Source organism: Rhineura floridana, chromosome 14, assembly GCF_030035675.1.
Source record: "Rhineura floridana isolate rRhiFlo1 chromosome 14, rRhiFlo1.hap2, whole genome shotgun sequence".
Classification (NCBI taxonomy): Eukaryota; Metazoa; Chordata; class Lepidosauria; order Squamata; family Rhineuridae; genus Rhineura; species Rhineura floridana.
This window is the reverse complement of record NC_084493.1, coordinates 29,639,576-29,660,778: the sequence shown is the minus strand read 5'-3', so window position 1 is coordinate 29,660,778 and position 21,203 is coordinate 29,639,576. Positions and strand designations below refer to the sequence as shown.

Sequence of the window (21,203 nt, the reverse complement as noted above, 5' to 3'; positions counted from 1 at the left end):
CATATCCTTGCTGTCTGTGTATGCAAAAGGCCCCAGCTTCAGTTCCTGACATCTCCAGTTAAAAGGTAGCATGTGATAAGAAAGACTTTGTCTGATTGAGCCCCCCCCCCCGGCCATGTCTTTGTTGGGTTACTAATGCTAGGATGCCTGTGTTATCATATAATCTCTCTGTGCAAGTGTGAATGCCACTGCTAATAACGGAATTATCACTGTCTGTACTTTTGTGCATTTCCTTGCCTCCAACTTCGCTGTTTACAATTCCTCATCACCACCAGATGTATCCAAAACTCACGATAATATTTCAAGCATCTGATGAAGTGGACTGTAGTCCATGAAAGCCTGTGCCGTATTAAATTTGTTACAACAGCTGCGGGGGACCGTTGGCCCTCCAGATGTTGCTGAACTATAACTCCCATCATTCCTGGCCATCATGATTCATAGGGCTGATGGGAATTATAGTTCAGCAACATCTGGAGGGCCAAAGGATCCCTACTCCTGCTTTAAGGTGTCACAAGACTCTTGGTTAGGGATGGGAAACTTGTGGCTCTCCAGATGTTGTCAGACTCCATCCCCCATCAACCCCAACTTGCATAGCCAATGGCCAGGGTGACGGGAGCTGTACTCCAACAACATCTGGAGGGCCACGGGTGCCGAATCCTGGCTCTTTGTCCTATTTGCCTGCCAGAGTGTACCAGGGATCTCCAATGTGGTGCCTTTCAGATGTGGCTTGTAGAAGCTGGTGGCTCCCTGTCACTGGCCACTTTGGACAGCTCCTTGAAAGTTTAGACAGAAACCCAGAGCGGATTCCACTGCCCCACTGACACGGAGCTGCCAGCCGCTGCTGGATGTGGCAGATCCCAGCTCCCATCAAGCCCCCACATCCATTTGGCCAGAACAATCGGCGATGATGGGCACTGGAGTCCAAGAACCATGGGATGGCACCAGGTTGGCTGCTCTTGGAGGTTGCCAGGGATGGGGACCTAGTGGCCCTCCAAGCATTGTGAGACTCCCTTCTTGGAGGAGGACACACCTGAGCAGGGCTTTAAAGCCCTGACCTAAGGCAGCTCTCTCTCTCTGCCTTGCAAGTTAAGGGAGGGGGCGTTCAGCACTTGTCCTGCTCGGAGTAGACCCAGTGGCATTAAAAGACATGATTAACTTAAGGTTCATTCATTTCAATAGGTCTACTCTGAGTAGGGCTTTCTTGAATACAGCCCTAAGTCTTGCCATCCCTCCCCTTCCCTCCGATAAAACAGCAGCAGCAACTGTGCAATGAATCTCCACTTACTGGGGCATTAAATTCAATGGAGGCCAGCTGGACTTACTTCCGAGAAAAGATACCTGAGGCCCCGGGGAGGGGGGAGAAAGAGGACGGATCAGTGGCGTTTTTGTTCCCAGAGGAGCAAACAGAAGATATCTCCGCTGCCCTCCCCTTTCTTTCTTTCTTTCTTTCTTTCTTTCTTTCTTTCTTTCTTTGTCGGTGCACGTAGCTCCCGGAGGGTGAGCAGCAGAAGCGGCAGCGGCGGCTCTCTCCGCCCACCAAGGGGAGCCTCTGTGCAGCCCAGCCAGACAAGGCGGCAACAGCGGCCTCTCCGGCTGATGTCATCCGCAGCTTGCGAGGCTGTGCCTGCGCGATCGGCCGAGAGGGGGAACCGAACGGCCAGTTTAGCTGGCAAGCCCGCCTCAGCAGCAAGAAGCGGCTTGGGGTTTCTTAGTCGGGTGGTCGGTGCGTGGGGGAAGATGTAAGAAGCTGGAGCAGGATCTTCCTCCCGCGCTGTGGCTCTGGCTCTGCCCCCCCTTCTCCTCTTCCCCTTCCCGAGCTTTTACGAGATCCCAGGAAAGGGCGCTTGGGCTCCTCTAACACAGGCGAACCCATCGACGGTGGGGAAAGCCAGAAGAGAGGGAGAGCTGCCGCCGCTGCCGCCGCCGCCGCCGCCGCCGCGCTTGGAGAGGATGCGCGCTCCGTCGAAGCCAGCGGCGCCTCTCCTCCCTGCTACGGGGCTCCATTCCTCGGGGAAGAGCAGTCATCAGCCGCCCAAGTGACCGCAGCTGGAGAGAGCGGTGGGGAAGGCGAAGCGCCCTCTAGACGCCGCGCGGGAGTCCCAGCAGCGACAGCTTTGCTCCAGCCTAACAAAAGCCGGCTCTTGGGGGGCTAGAGACAAGTTGAGAGCCTTCTCCATCTCGTCGCCGCTGCCGTACCAGAGGGGTGCCTCTCCCCTTTCCCCGCTGCCTATTGCGGCCGAGCTGCCCCAGGAGGGGACGCGCGGGGGGCAGGTTGGCTGCGACGGGTGAGTAGCGCGTCCTCCGAGGAAACCGGGGGGGGGCTACCGGGCAGGGCTGCACGGGAGGGCGGCGGCGGCGGTGGTGCCTGGCTCGGGGCCCTGGCTCCTAGGCTGTGTGTGGACGATGGAGTCGATGCGTGGGTGAACCCCGTCAGGTACTACTGCATGTTTCTGAACCTGAAAGGGGCGGCGGCGAGAAAGTTGTGCGCTCTCTGCTCCCGAAATGTTTCTCTTCAAAGCCCCGGGTGGGGAGACTTGGCTGCGAGTCCGGAAAGAGCCGGCGCTTTGTGTATGCTCCGACGCACTCTTGCCTGGGTGGCTGCTTTCTGGCTTATTCTGCATGCGTGTTTCTTTTCTTTTAATGCTGCAATAAGCGAGAGTGTCTAAGAGGGTGAGCCAGGCTCAAATTATTATTTTTCATTAAAAAAAGAACCGGTACCCAGAGTGATAGACATAGTCCCCCTTTTTAATCGTCCTGCTATATATAAGGAAGTGAGTGGCCCAAGGTCACCCAGGGAGCTTTGTGGCCGTGTGGAGGGGGGGATTTGAGCTCGGCTTTCCTTAGACATAGCCCAGTACTCGAATTGCTATACCACGCTGGTTTTTCAGTCTCCGCGGTGAACTTGATAGGCAGCCTTTACAAGCTGCGATTCTTGGTGCTGCTCTTTAAGATGGCGTGGGATTAAAAATTCTCTGCTGAGGTGTCAAGGGCCAATGTGTGTTGCATCCCTTACTTTAAAATGTGACATGGGGGGCGGGGCGGTGCTGATCGGGGCCCTGGACTTTTGCCTCTGATGGAACCCCTTGGAGCAAGTCACCCGGAGCACAACAGGACAGGCTCCTCAATGTGCATCGGGCTTGCGCTGAAAGCAAACAAAACCATACAGTTGTGTATGAAGAGCATCTGTTGGTGATTGGGACCCTTAGAACAGGGGTGGAGAACCTCTGAGCCCTAAGGGCCAAACATGGCCCTCCAGGCCTCTCTGTCCGGGCCTCAGGGCTCTCCCCAGACACACCCCTCCCCAGCCCTGCTTTGCACCTCCCTTTTTTGCTGGCCTGAAATGTGCCCTTGAACTCCAGTCCTGCTTCTTGCTCGCTTGGGTGGATAGAGAATAGGAAGTTGTGTGCGAGTGTGTGTAGAAACTAGGCTGCTGTACAAAGGTAAAATTCACATTGGTTGCACTGCTCAGTTTTACCTCTACCCTGCCCACCACTGGTATGTGACCCCCAGAGGGTTGACTGGAAGGTCATGTGGCTTTTCTTTAAAGTAATCGAGACCCATGCTATTGACATGGGCCCTACTGTCACTTTCCTTTAAAGCAATGGGGTTCATGACTCCCCCCCCCCATGTGTCTAGGGCACAGTTTCATTTAAGTGTTCAGGGCAATAGTTCCTTAGTGGGTAGAACCTGCTGAGTGACTTCATTTGGGAAATAAAAGTGAGTTTTCCCAGATTACAGAAGTGCCTAAAGAATCATCACATGCAGTTTAAAAATAGGTTGGGGAAGAACCTGCCCTTCCTCCCTAAATGACATTCTCATATTCAGTGAGTGCCATCTCTCGCCCTTGGCTCAATGGATAATGATAGTGGTCTACATTACAGGAGTGTTGTGAGGAAATTCATAGAAAGTTCTTGGGGCGTTCTTATGTTCTGCGTAATATCATTTTGAAAACAGGATGTGTATATGTTGTGTGTTTGGGAGGTGGAGGAGAAAGGAAGAGACCTGAATGCTGAACAGAAGAAGTCCTGGAAAGAGGCTCCTGGATGTGACATGATGGATGGAATACCTTCTTTTTAAAAAGTTGAGTAAGCAGAGCCCGGATGCAGCAGTCAGGCTGGGGTGGGAACTGAAAGGCTGTGTCTGAAGAGGAGGCTAAGGGGAATAACAAGCATCCTGTTCTGTTTCGCAGCTGCTGGAACACTGCTGTTTGTTAGTTGCTGGAATGAGGAGACGCTCCTTCCAGGAATCCTATTGTCTGTCTTGCTGGCTTGGCTGCTCTCCACCTCCGATTCCACTACAGCTGGCAGGGCTCCTGTAAAAATCCATCTGATAATGCTTTTCCCTGCCATACAAATAATTGCTGGAGCTTTGGAGGGAGCTTTGCCTGGTGGATTTCTGCCTGTCACACAGCCATTGAACCCAGCTGCTACTGAAAAAAGGAAACAAAAAAAGTGGCAGTACTACCTGCTCTCACTCTTTGCATTGTCATCTCATGGCAGAGGGATGGAATGATCTGTCTGTTCTGGTTCTCTCTGTTCTCATTTTTCCAAATTCAGTTCTCTACATTTCTACAGCGATCTGTGATTTTTTAAAAAATCCTCATGAGAATTCTCTGCAATTTTAGTGTGAATTTCTCCAAATAAATACATTTTTGCAGGCAGTTTTGTCAAAAGGACACATTTTTGCAAGCCATTTCTCATTATTTCATGCCTTTTTGCATGTTATTTTCACTCACATATTCATTTTTAGGCACACTTTCATCTAATATATGCATTTTTGTAAATGTTGTTTAGTTGGTGAACTGCATCTCAAAATTCTAATAAATGTGAATTTCGAAGGATGTCTGTAAATTGCGAATTTGATAAATTCTGCTTGAAATGTGAACTGAATCAAAATTCTCACCTATCCCTACTCATAGCAGAGAGATGCTGGGGGGACTTTGGTAAACTTAGGCTGTATTCAATTAAGTCCTACTCAGAGTAGAGCCATTGCAATTCATAGAATTAATTGAAATGATCATTTATAGTAACTTCAATGGGTCTACTCTAAGTAGGACTAGTATTGAATGCCATCGTCTTGACTGTGTGTAGGTAGGGTTACCACTTCTCTGCTTGTCCTGTTCCTCAACCTTTAACAGATGAATGTGGCTGGTGAAGCTTTGCTCACCACTTAATCTCAGTGCTGGGGTTGGGAGATTTCATATGTAAATTCCTTTGGGTGGTATGCAGTGCTAGTCCTACTCAGTGTAGGAATGGAAGTATCTCTCAGTCTGTGGGTTTTCCCAGTTTCTCATTTTTCCAATCTTAAATTCAGTTATTTACATGGCTTCAGCATTTTAGTGTGAATTTCACCTAATAAACATATTTTTGTATGTAGTTTTGACTCATGTGCACATTTTTTGCAAGCTACTTCTAATATAATGCATTTTTGTATGTTATTCTCACTAATATGTACACTTTAGTGCACATTTCACCCTAGTAAATGCATTTTTGTAAACATTATTTGGTTGGAGAACTGCATCACAATATTCAGATAAATGCAAAGTTTGAAAGATGACTGTGTTTTGATTCTCACATTGTTTTGGAAAGTGTGAATTTGATAGATTCAGCTTTGTATTATACTAGAAATGATATCTGACTTTATTTATTTATTTGATTCATATCCCACCCTTCCTTCCAGGGTGGTCTGCAGCATAGTGGGAAGGTCAGCATTTGAGGGGTATTAATGGAAACAGTAAAGAAAGGAGACTGAGAAACTGGAAGCTTGGAATAAATTTATCAAAGAACAAATGTAAGAAATTCTGTTGGGTCAGTCTGTAAGCCTGTGTAGTCCAGAATCCTGTTTCCTTGCAGTGGCTACGCATGTGCCTTTGAAGCCTACAAGCAGAACATGAGGGCTCTCCTTCACACCAGTGCTTCCCACCAACTGCTATTTTTCAATGGTATATTGCCTTTGGAACATAATTTTCCCTCTAGCCATAAAATCACAGAGCTGGAAGGAGCAGCACAGGTCATCTGGTCTCACCCCTGCCCATGCAGAAAACCCATTGCTACTGCATCACTGACTGTTGGACATTCAGCCCCTGCTTAGAAGCCTCTACCAAAGGAGAATCCACCACCTTCTGAGGCCAGCTGTTCTACTGTCAACAGCTGGTGCCATCAGGAAGAGCTCCTAATGTCTAGTGAAAATCTTCCTTGTAATTTGATCCTGTTGGTTTGGGTCCTACTCCACGGAGCAGAAGCAAGCAAATTTGCCACATAGATGATGGAGCAATGTGACAGCCCTTCAGAATCTGGCTATTAGGTAGCCTCTCAGCTGCCTCTTTCTTCAGACTAAACTATAAACGTATCCTTTAACCATTTCCAATAACAAACATGATCAATAACCGCTAGGGAGGGAGAGATCTGTCAGTTTTGGTTCTTAGTTTCTCATTTTTTTCCAATCTTAAATTCAATTCTCCACATTTCTGCAGTGATTTGTTTTTAAAAAACTACTCATGTAAGTTCTCCAGCATTTTAGTGTGAATTTCTCCTAATAAACATATTTTTGTAGACAGTTTTGACTAATATACACATTTTACAGGCAAATTCTGTCATGTAATGCATTTTTGCATGTTATTTTCACTCATATATTCATTGTTATGCACATTTTCCCCTAACATATGCATTTTTGTAAACATTGTTTGGTTGGTGAACCACATCACACAATTTGGATAAGTGTGAATTTCGAAGGACGGCAGTTTTCATATTGCTTCGGAAAGTGCAAATTTGAAAGATTCAGCTTGAAATGTAAACTGAATCAAAATTCTCACCCATCCCTAATAACCACTGAGAGGTCATTCCTAACATTAAAAGCCCTGATGGGTCAGACTGAAGGCCCAGCATCTGGTTTCCTTCAGTGGTCAAATAATGCTCCTGGCTAGCCCTAAGAAGAGCTTGGAGGCAATAGCTCTCTTGCTGTTGCTGTCCCTACCACTGGCATTCAGTGGCATGCCATTTATGAATGTGGCAGTTCTGTAATAGCCCAATGACAACCACTGGGAATTGGGAGGTTCAGTCATTTAATAGCGGAAATACTTCAAGTTTTTCATCTGTTTTGTCAGTTGCACATGCAGTAGAAAATCCATACCAGAGCACCTGCAATCGCATATAACACAGGTGGGTAACAGACAGCCTAGGGCAATATGTGGCCCTCCACTTCCTTTGGTGCAGCCCTCTGTGATGTTCCTATATTAATGTATATATGGTAAGTGTTGGTTGTTTAGAAGATACATGGTAAGTGGAGTGAAAGAGGAGGGGGAGTGAATGGGCAGTAGAATGCTAGATGATTGGCTGAGTGTTTAAAATGGCTGAACGTATAAAAGGAAGAGTGAGAGTGGAATCTGGGGGGAGAAGAGAAAGAGTGGGTTGTTTGGTGGGTTTGAAAGAGTGGTTTGCCAGGAGAAAGTGGAGAAGGAGGGGGGTGGAGTTCGGATTAGTATTGAGTAAAACCATATGCTTATGTGCCTTAAGAAGAAATCTTGTTAATCTTGTTAGCTTTGTTATCTTTAATAAATACTTAATTTGGTTTACCAAAGGCCTGATCCTTGGCTGGGGTTTCACAGACCAGAAGGGAGGGTAAGGTAATGACCAAGGCTGAAGGGGAACTGTAACAAATGGTGGCAGCGGTGAAGAGAATAACAATACCAGTATTCAGAGTCTCTGGGAATACTAGTATTAGGACGTGACTGGTGGTTGCCTAGCAGGGGGATCTGTTGAGATCTGTGCTAGAGCGGGGAGAGAAAAAATAAAATAAAGGACAGTCCGGACTGATGGAGTCCCTGGTGGTGCCTAGAGACAGGCAGTAACCACAAGCAGGTAGGAACCTGACAGGGAGAGCCAGGGAAGGGCGTCACATCCTCCACCTCAAGACAATGGATGAATGAAGGAAGGGGAGAAAGGAGTGAAAGAGGGAGTATATAAAATGTAGGTGTGTGTGTGTGTGTGAGAGAGAGAGAGAGATGGGGGACAGAAGGGTTGTCACACTCAGGTTTTGCTTTGGTCTTGCCCCCCCTCCCTTATCTCAAGGGAAATCAGCCCTCGGGTCCAAAAAGTTATTCACTCCTGATGTACATGTTTGCCTGGGAAGAGCCTCATTGAACTAGTTGCACTGGCTTCCAAGTGAAATGCTATAGGATTGGGCTCCATGTTCATAATTCTACACAGGAAGGTAGATATTGGAGACTGGTAGATCTGTAACTTCTTTTGGCCCTGATGGCTGCTGGTGCAAAGTAAGTGGCACGGTGTCCTAAAAAGACAGGTTTTGTTGGCACAGTGGTAGGTGCATCTCACACAAGTCTCTGTCTGAGCCGGAACTCACTGAGACTTGGCCCTGAAATCTATTTTCAGTGCCAGAGCTCAGCACTGGATATCTGAGAATGTGTGCCATCAACTGAGCTTCATGGATGAAGAGGGAATTTGAATCTCACTTCTCAGCCTTGCAACCCAGCACTTGAATAAATGTGCCTGCAGGTTGCTTCAAAAATCCAAGTGTTTCTATGTAGTCAGGAGTTACTGTTCAGTGTCTATGTATACTGTCACATGTGGTGGTGATCTTCTATGGGGAGGGGCTGTAGATCAGTGGTAGAGCACATGCTTTGCATGTAGAAGGTTTCATGTTCAACCAGTGGTTTCTCCAGGCAGGGCTGGGAAAGATCAAATCTGAAATCCTGGAGAGCCATTGCCAATAGGAACAGTGGAGGCTGCCTTGGACCAAGTGTAGAATATTTTTTCATTTAGTCCAGTATTGTCAACTCTGACTGGCAGCAGCTATCCAACGTCTTTAGCACAGAAGGGCCATTTCCCTCACCTATCCAATTTTTTAAAAGAAAGATCCTCACCCCTTATATACCGAGTCGATCAGTGTACTCTGTGGGAGAGGGCCTCCTGCAGATACCATCACATCAGGAGATCCATTTTGCACAACATTTTTGGGAAACCACTTTTTTTTTTTTACGATCAAGCAGTATATAAATTTTGTTAAATAAAATTAAATGAACATAGGAATTGGCCCTTTAGTGTTGTGACACCTACCCTTTCCTCCCTTTAATTATTAGTCAGGTGCTGTCTCTGTTGTCTTTTTGGCACTGACTTCCGCTTTCAACAAGACTTTTACGTAGGTATTGTTACCCTGCATTTGAATTGTTTTCAAGATTTTTTTAAAAAAGATGTTTTTAAAAAGATTTTTTAAAATACATTTTTAGTGTTTTATTGCTTGTTTGTTGCCCCGGGCTCTGTTGGGGAGGAAGGGTGGGATATCGATTTAATAATAACTGGAAATGCCAGAGATTGCATCTTCCACTTGCAAAGCATGTGCTCTGTCACCTTCCCAGGCTCTGATATTATTAATTACTTCAGTGGGCTCAGTGTATACTCTTCTAATTGGATATGGACTTTAAGTGGCAAGCTAAAACTAGTGTTTTGGCTTTTTTGTAGTGCTTTTAGGGAGGTGGACAGATTTCTGAACTCTTACTGTTTCGTTCTTTTGTGCTGTAATTCTGCTGCACTGGCTTTTAATGCAATTCTGTTTGTTTTTTCAATGTAGAACACTCTCATTTTTCTTTTTCTCAGAAATGGAGCTTTAATTTTGCATGAGTTTGTGGCTCCAACATTACACTGTTCATTGGTTGCCACTGTATCATCAGAACTGACTCTTTGGTACTGTCTTGCATAGTTGGTACTGTAGCCCACCTTGAGATCTTTTTGATGATGGGTGAGTTAGAAATGTCTTGAATGAGGGGCTAAAAAATGTTGGGAGGAAGATATAGGCGACTAAACTAATGCTGCTGAGGAGTGATATGTGAGAAAAACTACTCTTAAAATCTGTGTCTGCCAGAGTACATAAAAATGCTATTAAATGTATCCATCGCTGGTACATGTACCCTCAGCAACTAAGTAGGATTTTGGCATCTGAAGATAATAAATGCGGGACAGATTGTAGGATCTCTGGCTCTTTTTTTACTATATGTTGTGGTCTCTGCCCCCAGGCTCAACTATTTTGGATTAAAGTATTTGGGCAAATTGGACAAATTTCTAATCAAACACTTTTAAATAATCTTAAATTGCTCTTCTTTCCATTGTTGACTCTGTGACAGAAACCTTCCTCTTTAGAGATCTTATTACTTATTGTGGCAGCTAGATTTATCATTGTCAAACATTTGAGGATTTCACATGCGGAATGGACTATATAAATATGGAATGTAGCTCTAATGGAAAAGCTGACCCACAAGATGCAAGCAAGGAGAAATGAACAAACATTTTATGCCATTTGGTTCCTTTTTACTTTGTACACAGCGATGAAAGAACATGGTGTTCATTCACCATGCAGAGACTTCTTTGGAAATATACTTTATGATGAATTCCATAAAACTTATTGGACTGACCAGGGGCTGGATAGGGGTAGTGGTTTCTCTTCTTACTTCCATTGTCCTTGTTCCTTGTTTTTGTATTCTCTGCACCTAAAATTAATTTTGTAATTTTTTTAAAAAAATGTATCAAACAAGTACTGCACTGGCTCTGAAGAAACATACGTCTAGCTAGTGTTGCACACAAGCATATAGGATATATCAAATGACAAATGGGTATTTGCTTTGTGTTACTTTTTCAAGCACACACACTGAAAAGGTGGGAAATATCTAAAATAAAGCAAAAACTGCTTTTTTAAAGTATTTTCACTAAGCTGAGTTTAGTCATGCCACCTAAAGCCGAATGTAGAAAGTGGTCTTCTTGGGCAAAATACCAAGGGAGATAGTTCGGTGAGATTAGCAAAACTTCTTTTTAAAAAAAATGAAGGGTAGAAAAAGTGGAGTTAGTGTTTCCAGGCTAGTTAAGGTTGCTTGATGCTGTATCGGTAGGTGACCAAATGATATCTTGAAGTCTGACCTTTCCCCCACCTCTGGAATATGGCAAATAGTTTTGGGAAAGGGATAACATTTTGGAGAAATGGCAGTTGGTGACACATGCTCAGAATCTCTGCTAGTGGTCCATTTCCTTCTCGTTCCTCAAAACTCATCTTGTAATTGAGTCTCTGAAGCATTTTTGAGACAGCTGTCTGGGTAGAAACTAGATAAGTTTTGCCTTGCTATTCTGAATGGCTGTTGATGGAACCAGAGGGCTCATAAAGGGCCCTCCAGCTTGGTTTGGAACATGTTGTTGAAACACATGGAACATCTGTTTCCCTACCCGCACCCTGCCGCGCCTTGTTCAATGAACCTCTGGGGCTGGTTCAGACAAGATTTTGGAAATAGCCCCCATGTGAGTGAGAGTGTATACTTAAAGCAAAATCGATTCTGCCTGCCGTTTGAGGAGACGTAAACAATTTGTGTGGAGTGACATAAATGTGCCATTCTTTCCTGTGTGCTTGGTCATTCATGCCCTTCCGTTGGCAAGGTTATGCTAACTGGCTTGCTGGGACTGGCTTCTGGAGCTACTTTGTGGGATATTCTGGTATAGATAATTGATACTCTACCTGGCATTGAAGGATGCACAGGGATAACTTTCAAGAACTAATCGAGCACAATGCCAAACTAGATGATGTGGTAGTAGATTTGTGTGGGTTTAAATACAGATCTATCATTATCACATAAACTGGTGCGCATGTGGTCCTTGGGGAAGGGCTGTAGCTCTGCTTTGCATGCAGAAGATCCCAGTTTCAATCCCCAGGCAGGGCTGGGAAAGGGTCCTATCTGCAATCCTGAAGTGCTGTTGCTAATCAGCATAGACTAGGGGTGGGGAATCTTTGGTCTTCCAGGTATTGCCGGACCAACTCCCATCAGCCCCAGCCAGCACAGCCAGTGGTCAAGGATGATGGCAGTTGTAGTCCAACAGCATGGGGGGGGCTAGATTCCCCACTGCTGCTGTGGATAATAATGAGCTAGGTGGACCAATGATCTAACTTGGCAGCTTCCCGTGTTGTGTTTTGAAAGGAAACATCCTTGCATGAGGGGTGCAACCTTCTCTCCATCCGTGGCTTACCTTCCTGTTGCCAAATCTCTATGGACTTTTCTTCCCTATTAGGCTTCTGAGAGCAGGCTTTCTCCCGTATTAGGCTTTTGTTCCACCTTGTCCAAAGCACTGGTGGGAGGAGCGCCATTGTTGGCTCAATAAGAAGGAGAAGCCCCTGTCAGGGTAGGGAATAATGTGCCCCTGGATTTCAGACTTCTGATTTTATTGCATTTCCAGAGAAAATAGCAAGCAGCTGGAGGAGGAGAGGTGTGCAGAGGGCAGAGAGAGAACTGTGAGTGGAGGGTGTCTTATTTGCCATCCTTGGGACCCCCTGGGAAACTCGGCAAGCCAAACCTGCTATAGCCTGGAACTGGGTATGTACAGTGCAGCTGAATAAGACACAGCTATGGGTAGCCGGAGGAAGCTCCATAAATGCAAGTCTAGGGCAGTGTCAGCAGATTCCAGGAGCCCTCTGTTGTGAAATTGGGGTGTGTGTGATCTGTGAGTTTGTTTGGGCCTTGGGTGAGAGCCAGGGGGCTGAAGGGGGTGGTGTGTCAGAAGGAGAAGGAATTGATATTGGTCTATATTTATTAGTAATTTGCATTGATGTAACATTTGTTGTTGTTTAAGTCACCTGTTAAGTTTTCTTAGGGATATTTTTATATGTTAAGTGGTATAGAAATGGTCAAAACAAATAAAAATAATTACTTAAAGGGTGATCTCATTTCTTCTTCTAGAGACCTGTCTATATATCCGGGGGCTAACAAAAAAGTCTGAAGTTAGGGCTGGATAATGATGGTCTCTTGACTCTTCTCTGTCTGTCTGCCTAGTCCTGGCCATGAAGGGGCTGTGCAGAATTGCTAAACTTGTGTGGTATTTGAGAACTCTGGATGTTTGCAAGTTGTGTGTGTGTGTGTTTTCTCTTTCCTCTAGTACCAGTGGCTTTCAAAGTACCTGCCCCATGAGCATCACGTGAAGGTTGTACATCTTATTTATTTATTTATTTATTTGACTTATTAGTCGCTTATCTGGCTGAATTGTCAGCCACTCTAAGCGACGTACAAAGCAGAACATGCAAACATCAAAACATTAAGAGACTAACAATAAAAACTAACAATAACGGAAAAGCTAAAAAACAGGAACAGCAAACCAAAAACATTCATCTTCCTGGTAAAGGACAGTCCCCAAACAAATGTCACTAAGAGCAGGGGTGGGGGGCAAGGCAGGTGGAAATGCTTGCCCCTTGATGGTCCCAGCACAGTCTCATCCCTGCAGCAGCACGACTCAGCCTGCAGCTCCTCCTGATAAGGCCCAGGCAGAGGGGTGGGGCAAGGCAGGTGAAAATGCTTGCCCCTTGATGGTCCCAGCACAGTCTCATCCCTGCAGCAGCACGACTCAGCCTGCAGCTCCTCCTGATAAGGCCCAGGCAGAGGGGTGGGGCAAGGGAGGTGGAAATGCTTGCTCCTTGAAGGTCCCAGCACAGTCTCATCCCTGCAGCAGCATGACTCAGCCTGCAGCTCCTCCTGATAAGGCCCAGGCAGAGGGGTGGGGCAAGGCAGGTGGAAATGCTTGCCCCTTGATGGTCCCAGCACAGTCTCATCCCTGCACAGCACAGTCTCATCTTGATTTGTGCATGCAGCACTGTGAGGTCAGGTCCCACTGAGTGTGAATGAATGATGACCACAACAGTTGCCTGCCACAGGGCTTTTGTGAGCACATGTGATATGAATTTATTTGGATTCATTTGTGCTGCAGTACCTCCCTCCCCCAAAACACCTTTAACTGATATTGCAGGGAATTCCGTTCATCTACCCATTATGGCTAAAATCCACTGATGGAACTATCCCCTCTGACATTTCCCAACCCCCTTGATAAGCCATGAGAGACCTTGGCTTTCACTAGATCTTGTGGGAGTGGAGAAAAAGTACTTTGCTTTGTCTGCCTTGAATGTACGGTGCTTCAGTTTCAACTTGGCATTATGATGTTGTTCTTAGAGAGGGAAATATTTGTCTCTCCATTCTGGCCCGTTGCTCGTTTGAGTGCCCATTTCTGGATGTATACCATAATCGCATTAAAAGGAACCACATGGGTAAGTCAAGCACAGCTTGTTGAAAATTCTGAGGGTCCTGCAGAGAAAGCTGCAGGGGATCGTAAGCAAAGACACAGGGAAACAGGAGCTGTTGGCTGGCTGCCTTTCTCTAACAGACCTGTGTTTACCTCTGCTTCTGTCTTCTCTTTCTTGGAAGCTCCTTGCCAGGGGATTGAGATGGAAAGGAGGAGGGACAATTAGCCATGAAAGGATGAGCAGAGATAAACAAGGGATGGAAGGACAGAGTGGTGGTTCAGTGCTCCCATTCAGATTTCTCTGCTGGTCTTTGGGAACTTCAGCATCCTCAATGGTCATGGTCAGATTGCAAATTGTCCTGTTGTGGTCCTGAGGAGGAGCCCTTGGAGCAAGACAAATTGGGTTTTGTAGCATAAAGTAAAGTTCCTGTTCAGCAAGTTGCTCTGATAATGGCCAGAGGTGAACTGAGGCCTTCTGAGCCTGTGAGTCCACTTGCTCTATACTCTGCCCCCTTTGTTGGAGAACTGCAGTCTCTTAGAGAGCTAACCCTTGGGCCTGAAGAGGGGCACTTCTTCTGCACCCCATGACCTCCCTTGCACTGACAAAGAAGTGTGGAAGCATTTGATTCCTCAGGCCCGGAGGGAGGCGGCCATGAGCATCCTGTCTCCAGTTCTATGGGCAATGGTGCTGTGATATCCGATTCAGCAAGTTCTTTCCTGCTGGTCTCCTGCTGACTTTTGGCCACAGCCACTGCTGGTTTGTGGCACCTGAGGAGTTGGCTAGAAGCTGATGTGGCTCTCAAGCCAAAAAAGGTTTGCCCCTGTACTATCATCTAACAAAACCAGCTCCTGTATGTGTCAGTGAAACTGACCTTTAAAGAACAAACAAAACAATATCCCTCCTGCCTTCAGTGTCTTTAACCCTTCAGGGTTTGTGCAAAGGCAGGAAACTGAGTGATCCTATTTGGAGGACTGGCTCTTCCAATATGCAGAATAGGGATAACTGGTAGATACTGCAAGACAGAGTTCTCTGTGTGTGCCATGTGGCCTGCCCTGCATTGTCTAAGCCAGGGGTAGGGACGCTTTTTCTTGCATTCATTCATTCGGCATTTTATTTGTATGCAGCCATTCCACAAAAAAATTGTGCTCAAGGAAGCTTGGTGAACAGAAATACATCTCAAAAACAACTGCAAAAACAATTTCCTAATAACAAAAACATACTAAAACAGTAACATAACAAATATTGCAGCAAGCAAATACAACTTTTCAATATTATGAACACAATAAGACAATCTTTAAAAACAAACTAACCATTAACACCCTCCCAATCCCCTAAGGAAAACCATCTACTACAAAACTTCATTATTCTCATTATTCTGAGGGGAGACAAGGCTTCTGCAGAGAACGTCTTACCAAGCAGGGCCGCCGCAGCAGCATAATCTCTTTGTAAGTAGAGGTGTAGACTCCTCCCCTTCAACACAGGCGGTCTAGGCTTCCAAAGTCACTTTGGGGAAACGGGGAGGGCAGGTCTTCTCCCAGGCTGGCAGAGCCTCTGCAGAGAACTCCTTACCAGGCCAAAGGGCCACATCCTTTTCTGAACAACCCTCTGAGGGCCACCTGCCAGTGGTGGTTGGGGACAGAAGCAAAGATTGGAAGAGAAATAATTGTAAATGTTTACCTTTGTATGGCAGGTCAGTTTCTACACTCACTTGGGCACCCCTCTCTGTCCCCATCCTGGTAAGCAAGAGGCAATATCTGAGTTGAAGGACTCATTCCAACCCGGAAGAAAAAAGCACTTGTGGTGCCAAGCAGGGCCAGTGAAGGGCGTGTCCTGGGGAGAGTTCCAAGGGCCAGGGTGAGAGGCTCAGAGGGCTGCATTCCACCCCGAGGCCTGAGGCTGCCCATTCTTGTTCTGAGCCAAACGGCTGCCCTTCGGTGTGTTAGAATGCCCCATCACCAGCACTGAACTAAGATTCACTTGCCAGCAGTAGTGTAGTGGCAAATTCAGAAGTGCAGGGTCCCTTCATTACAGTCACAGCCATGCCCCTGCCATCCTTTTGTTTTGTTTTACTGCTGGGTTGAGAATAAAATCCTTGTTAATGCCTTCTTCCACAACAACAGACATCCCTAGGAGCCAATCAGCATGAAAGGAGAGAGTGTTAGCTACTGCGAAGAGTCCTCTCAGTGGCTGACTCACCTCCTTGGCTCCAATCAGTAGTAAAGGAAGCATGTTAGAAGATTCTTCCCAGTGGCTAACATGTTCCCCTTTTATGCTGATTGGCTTGTAGGATGCTGGAGATGGAGGGACCCTGCTGGGACCCTGCTCCCAAAAAAGTAAAGGGTTTAAGACACACACCCCAAGTCCCTGGATAACTACACCCCTGCTTGCTAGTCTGGTCAGCTTTTTCTATACAGAATGGGAGGGGGCACCATCTTGCCCTTTGGGAACTTAAAACGGCTTGGGCCAGCCCTGTGATTTATGTGTTTTTTCCTCCAGATGACTGTGGATACAGTGTTGTTTCTCGTGAGGGATCAGCGTGAAGGGACTGGGCTTGCTATTATGGCTCAGCTGGGATCTGAAGCCAAATCTCCCAGCATCCTATCTAGTTGTGCAGTTTGTTCCTAGGGTATGTTAGTCTCTAGGGCAGCCTGCAGTGGATGCAGCCAGGAAGATTTATTACACTACCTTGAGTTTCCATATTCCTTCAGGGTGAACAAAACACCTTCCCAACTCCTTTGTGTCAAGGATCTGCAGAAATAAGAGCAAAACAGTTGCCTTTGCTGTTTGAAGGACTGTTGGTATTAAACTCCTCAGTGAATGGAACAGAAGATAAATGACACAAAGTCCTTGGAGAGGCTAGCTAAGGCTGCTCTAAACTTGCCCTCTGAGTTTGCATTTTTCTGGTCGTAAAGCAAGAAAGTCATCTGCAATTATCAAAAGGCTTAGTTTTTGTTATGAGGAGAATAACAGTGGCTAGAGACACCAAGGCTGCAATCAAATGCATGTCTACTCAGAAGTAAGCATCATTGGGTTCAATGGGACTTACTCTCAGGTCAGTGTGTATTGGATTGCAGCCTAAGATAGATTTTCCTGGAATTAGGGTATACATCCAAAAGACCATTTTGCCAGCACGCTATGATGTCAACCTACTGCATTTGGTGCAGACTCAAACAGAACACAAGAACAAGGATTTTTTTTAAAAAATAAACAACCTATACCCAAATGTGGTTGGATCAGATAATGTGCCAATTAGCCTGTATTCTGTGAAATTGTCTAGATATATTTTTTAAAAAGTAAGTAGCATGCAGATATCCAGATGCATAGTGAATGCATGTGGGGTTAGTGTGTGCTGTGTTTCCAAGGAGCTGCAGCTCAGTGATTGATAGAGCATCTGCTTTACATGCAGAAGGTCGCAGGTGCAATCCCTGGCTTCTCCAGGTAGGCCTGGGAAAGTCCTCTGCCTGAAATCCTGGAGAGCTGCTGCCAGTCAGTGTAAACCATACTGAGCAAGATGGTCCAGTGGCCTAACTAGAGTGTAAGGGAACTTCATGTGAGGTTATATGTGGGGTGCTCTCTGCTTTTACAGGGTTCTAAATCATGGCAGAGACATCCTTGCACATTTCACTATTTACAGATGTTGAACTAAAGGTGCATAGGTCACACTTGGGGCTTGCCACCCTGGTTCTGCCCCATGCCAGGGCTTGAGTTGCAGCAGTACTATAGCCCTGTTCTCTTGCCTTTTGTGACCAGCCACCCTTAAAAAAGGCTACAGGAGGCAGCATTTTGGTTAAGACTGGAGAGAATTAAGGGTATCATCCTCCCTCATAATTCTAGCTCTGGCCCATGGGTATTTGATGGGCATGCAAAATTGTGTGAAAAGGGCTCTCTAGGAGTTTTCAGTTATTTGTTTTGTGCATATATTTACATCCAATGTCACATATGAGATAAGCTATTGCATATACGACACTGGATGTAAATATATACACTAAATAACTGAATGAAAAGCTTGAGAGCCCTTTTCAAACGCCTAGGTCTTTCACAACTGATCAGGAGGGATGGATGAGAAATTCAGTTCAAGATGCATTTTAATGCAAGCCTACCTAAACTGTACTTTCTGAATCAATACATGAACTGAAATGGAGGTAGTATTTGAAATTTGCACTTTAAATTTTGCAGGATAGTTTTGCAACCAAAAATGCACACGTAGTTGAAAATAACCTAAGCAAATGCAGTATATTGGGAAAATTACTTGCAAAAATGTGTCCTTTAAGAAAAGGCACACTAAAATGCTGGCAATTTTTTTGTGAGAACTTTTTGAGAGGAAAATAGCAAACTGATGCGGAAATGCGGTGAGCTGAACTTATTAAGATTGGGGGGGAAATGAGAAACTGAAATTGACATATTCAAGTGTTTAAAGGGGGGAATGAGGATGTGCTCCTTGCCCCTGTCTTCTCCATCATATCCTCACCACCTGGCCTCATTGCTATCTATGCTTTGGAGGCCAAAATATGTGCAGCAGGAATCCTGTAGAGATGGGGAACCTATGGCCCATTGGGACTCTTCCAATCCCCATCATCCCCAGCCAGAATGGCCAATTGTCAGGGGTCCAGCAACATCTGTAGGGCCACAGGTTCCCTGTCCCAGATGTAGAGGCTCCTTGCACAATTTAGAGCCCTCATCATGCAAGGTTCTGACCTGCATGGGGAGTTCAACTGGAGAGTAGGCTCTTCGCTGCAGACCTTCACCTTTCAATGTGTGGCTGCAGCAAGGACAGGTGACAAGAATGCAGTGGCAGGTGTGGAGTGCAATGGCGGGTGTGGAGCATACCAGTTGGGGAGTGCGCTGTTGTGCTCCAGTCTTGCTTGTGGGCTTCCATAAGCATCTGCTTGGCCACCGAGAACAGGATTCGGGACTAGATGGGCCACTGGTCTGATCCTGCAGACTCTTCTTAACTACAGCATCCTATCTTTTCTCTTGCATGATTCTAATCATGACTGTAATCACGTTCTTGTCTGATATAATGCATCAAAAGACATATATATTGGCTAATTTGTATCTAAGAAGCCTCTTCTTGCCACCTCTAGTGATGAAGCATCCATGGCTATCTTGTAGCTTGATTTATTGTTATCAGTTTGATCCCCCACCAAAGCCCTCATTTGTAGGAACAAATGTTATTTATTTATTTATTTAATTTGTATCCTGCCCTTCCTCCCAGAAGGAGCCCAGGGCAGCAAACAAAGCACCAAAACACTTTAAAATGTCATAAAAACAGATCTTAAAATACATTAAAACAAAACAGCATTAAAAACATTTTAAAAAACTGTAAAAAAGGGTTAAAAACATTATTAAAAAAACATATTAAACAATGCTGACAGAGATGCAGACTGGGATAGGTCTCAAAAGGCTTGTTGAAAGAGGAAGGTCTTCAAAAAGCGCCGAAAAGATAGCAGAGATGGCGCCTACCTAATATTCAAAAGGAAGGAATTCCACAAGGTAGGTGCTGCCACACTAAAGGTCCGTTTCATATATTGTGCAGAACGAACCTCTTGATAAGATGGTATCTGCAGGAGGCCCTCACCTGCAGAGCGCAGTGATCGACTGGATATGTAAGGAGTAAGACGGTCTTTCAGATATCCTGGCCCTGAGCTGTATAGGGCTTTGTACACCAAAACTAGAACCTTGAACCTGGCCCGGTAGCAAATGGGCAGCCAGTTCATTTGGTGCAGGTCCTCCTTCTTTTCAGGTGTACTTCATTTCGTAATCTGCAATCTACAACTGTATTGCATCGTCGTAGAAACCGGTGCCAGGAGCAAAATTCAACATTCCAACAATGATATCGTTCACTTTTCAACATCAAACAAATTCAACTTTCTAGTCTTTATGCTTTTGAGGAAAGGATAGAAGACTTGGGGACAGAACTGAGAAACTGCTAAACTTTGTTTCTAATAATGAAGGTCAGTCATTGCTTTTTTTTTGGTCCCACAAACGTATTCTGTGACTTGGAGCAGCTAGCTGCTCCTAATCCAATCAAGTCTGCAGTCTTTATCTTGAGATGAAGACTAGATGCAGAACTTATGGCAGGCCATCTGTGGCCCTTCAGATGTTTATGGGTTACAACTCGCACCAGCTCTGACCATTGGACATGCTGGCTGGAGCTGATGGGAGCTGGAATCCCACAGTCTCCCTATCCCTGAAAAGGAGTGCTTGACACGCATAAGTTCCCTTCTCCACACACAAATCAGCCTGTCATCATGATGGATATTTTGCTGTTAGATAACCAGAATGGGATACTAATTCCTTTACCAGTAGTCAGTTGAGGGTCAGATTACATGTGACCTTAACTGCACAGTAGGGATGGAAAAGAAATTCGATTCAGTTTGCATTTAAAGCCATATCTATTTAATTTGCACTTTCCACAACAACATGAGAACCAAGACACAGCCATTCTTTGAAATTCACACTTATTCAAATTATGCAATGCAGTTCGCCAACCAAACAATGTTTATAAAAATGCATATGTAGGGGTAGTATGCATAAATATGAGCATATGGGTGAAGATAACATGCAAATAATGCATTATATGATGAGAAATTGCTTGCAAAAATGTGTACATTAGTCAAAACTGCCTAAAAAGTGTTTCTTAGGAGAAATTTGCACTAAAATTAGACTTTTCATAAGGATTTTTTTAAACAAACTGCTGTGGAAATGTGGAGAACTGAATTTAAGACTGGAAACATGAGGAACAGAAATAATTGAAATTGACAGATCTTTCTATCCCTACTGTCCAGTTGTGTGCAGTTTTTTCCTCTACCAATTATAGGTACAGAGGGCCTGACCCAGATTGTAAACCAAGCATGTAGGACATCATAATCCCTTGCTATGGTCCTGGTCAGCATTGGGGTCCTTCTGCACCTGCAATTCATATGGCAAAAATACCCACAAAAATCAGTTGCACATGCTTCAGTGGGGCACTTTTCATTCAGCTGCCTCCAAGTGCAACTTGCTCAGAGGCACCAACATTGTGGAATGAATAAGAGGTTGTGTAGCAATGGAGGAAAAAATCAATTAGGTTTGCACTAAAAGCCGGATTTATCAAATTTGGATTTCCTGAAGCAATATGAGAACTGAAACACAGCCATCCTTTGAAATTTACACTC

General features: G+C 45.3%; 1 protein-coding gene across 12 annotated transcripts in view; it reads left to right on the top strand.

The window, feature by feature from the left end:
* The first annotated feature begins 1,290 nt into the window (after positions 1–1,290).
* LINGO1 (leucine rich repeat and Ig domain containing 1) overlaps positions 1,291–21,203 on the top strand; it is a 1,021,808-nt gene continuing 1,001,895 nt past the window's right edge. For 11 of the 12 annotated variants that reach the window (XR_009758984.1, XR_009758985.1, XR_009758982.1 and 8 more), the window contains exon 1: positions 1,291–2,285. The gene's annotated coding sequence lies outside the window, so the exon portion shown is untranslated. Of the gene's footprint in view, positions 2,286–3,981; positions 4,081–4,189; positions 4,948–21,203 lie in introns of those variants that run through there. The other variant, XR_009758986.1, reaches the window with a different exon arrangement.